Below are 2,500 nucleotides of genomic sequence, written 5' to 3'. Positions count from 1 at the left end.
TCTCCATCCACCGGATTCGTTATCGCAAGTTACGTCACGGTGGGCTGGGGATGCCCCTTCCACTTCCCTGGACGCAAGTGCCGCCCTCCACCTCTCGTAAATAACAAGACGTATTCGCGTTTTCCTGCTCTTCCTTCGCTGTCTTGTTCCCGTGTCCACCAGGAATCCTTCGCCAATTGCGCATCAACAAGGATAAGCTACGGAGCAAACGCGAGTGAAGACGTTAATCTCTACTATCCTTGGGTCCACTGCGACTGAGTGAAACGACCGACATGTAACTCATTTATTTTCGGGTACGACCAACAGCCAAGCACTTCCGGGAATGAGAGTGAAATGTTTGCAGCTGCCATACCGCCCGTCAGACAAACGAGCAGTGGCTAATCACCAGCACGAGAGTGCTGAGGGCACGGTACATGTGACCCGCCGCAATGTCTCGTCGTGGACACCATCACCGAGAGCCTGGATGCCGCGATACAATGCACCGCAAAAACAAAACGCGATTTCAGTTTAAAAATAGCCCCCGATTCACCGCCTTCCCGAATCCCACGTGGCCAGCCCGGCGGCCCACCTGCGCACACACCACTAGAAGGATTCGTGAACTGATAAACAAAACACCCCCTTCCCTGCCCCTACCCTGCCCCTGCCCCCACCTTCGTGCCCCGCCATTACTGTCCTCCTTTCCCTGCTTAATATTTCCCGCCGCCCACGACAGGGCCTTTGTCATCGGCCGGAGAATGCATGACGAATTCGCCTGAGGCCGCCGCCACACCCCCGCATGATCGATATCGTCGGGGGACAACGCCACACGCACACACGTACACGCAGTCACACAAACTCGAGCACCTCTCCCTCTGTCTTTCTCTCTCGTCTTCTCTTTCTCTCTTCTCCTTCTGTATTTTACTCTCTTCTATCTCCTTTTGTATTTCTCTCACTATTAGCCTCTCCTTTCTCCCTCATTGTCTCCCTCTCCTTCCCTTTTCCTCTTTACGCATTTATTCGTACAAACCCAACCGCAGAGCCATCCGCCTGCACAGCCAAGCGTGTTTACGTCTCCGGGTGACAAGGCCGCCCTCCGCCGCGCCGCCACCCGAATGCCAATGACGGCGATTCCCCGATATCAAATGCATCTCGTTATCGGTCCCCGGCGATCTCTCCGACCTTCCAGGAGATTCCTTTCCCTTCTGCCTGTTAACCTGCTAAGCACAGGGAGTGAGCCAATAATGGCATTACCAATCATTATTGACAACTTTGTTTATCCATTCCATTCGTTTCCTCTCCGGCCGCTCAATCCATTTTCCAGCCATTTTCCCTCAACGATCCAACCAAGCAACGCCGCCCGTAACTGACCCCATTCCCACCCTCAACCACCGACGCCGAGCTACCTTCTCCCCGCGACCCTGACCTCCATCATCTGAACGCACAGACAGGGAGGCGAAAGAAAAAAATGCAAATCACAACAATCTCCCTCCCCTCTTCCCCTCACTGAATCAGAGCCCCCCCCCCCCTCCGTGCCAATCTGCAGATCGCTTGTTGCCAATCCAGAGGGACACGAGCGCGGCGCTGCCTCCGTGCCCAGCCTTCCATGGGGTCCTTGAGTGCTCAGGCGTGTGTATCAAGCACACGGGCCCAGGTATGTACACGCTCGCTCGACCGCGTCCGTGCCCTGCAGATGGAACTACTGACACAATTACGGCATAAAAGGAACAGCAGGACTTGCGCAACGCCTCGCAAAAAATGACGTCCCGGGCCTCCTCCTCCTGAGGAACTGGCTCAGGAGGCGGCGGCGGCAAGGCGGACCTGTGCTAACCTACGACAAGCCACCGACGGTGCTGGGAGGATCAGCACACACATTCCACTGTCACAATCTGTAGGTCATCTTTGCGAAACCGCCGAGAGCAGCACAACGGAATTCGATCGTAATAACACAAGGCAAGTCTACGGCAATTCAAACAAAACAAACACCACAACCGCAATTACTGAAAAAAACTCCATCCATAAACAACCATGTTTGCACAGTCACAGCACAACCTCTTCATCCCTCTCTGGGTTTCGGCTCTCTCCTTCTATGTCTGTCTATTTGACTGTCTCAGCTCTGTCTCTCTCAGTCCCCACGGCAGTGTGCCTCTCCCTGCAACGCCCCAACCCCTCCAAAGGCAATGGCACCGAGAAAGCCTCCTCCTCCAGCATCACTCGGAGGCAATGCGGACCACCATCTCGCTCTGTTGAAATCTCCGGCCTCATCCCGGCGCAGCATCCGAGCTTCTAGCGCTGCAATCACGGCCGCCGAGGCTCAGCTTGCAAGCAGTTTTTCTCACGTGGCCTTTCTTCTTATATTTAGGCCGTTAGGTGGATAGATTGATACGATACATTTTTCGAAAGAGAGACGGTATTTTTGTGTCTACGAGTTGGCGCTAGGACAATTGCTCTCACACTGGCGGGACCAACACTCCTCGGCCGCCTTCAGGGGCTCACAGGCAGCGAAAAGGACTAAAACGGAGCC

The 2,500-nt window shown here is 54.7% G+C and overlaps 1 protein-coding gene across 1 annotated transcript in view; it reads right to left on the bottom strand.

The window, feature by feature from the left end:
- baz (par-3 family cell polarity regulator) overlaps positions 1-2,500 on the bottom strand; it is a 334,387-nt gene that overhangs the window by 331,379 nt on the left and 508 nt on the right. The window lies entirely within an intron of this gene.

The sequence above is a fragment of the Penaeus vannamei genome, chromosome 11 (genome assembly GCF_042767895.1).
Source record: "Penaeus vannamei isolate JL-2024 chromosome 11, ASM4276789v1, whole genome shotgun sequence".
Lineage (NCBI taxonomy): Eukaryota > Metazoa > Arthropoda > Malacostraca > Decapoda > Penaeidae > Penaeus > Penaeus vannamei.
The sequence above is the reverse complement of the archived record's forward strand: the minus strand, read 5'-3'. Positions and strand labels throughout refer to the sequence as shown.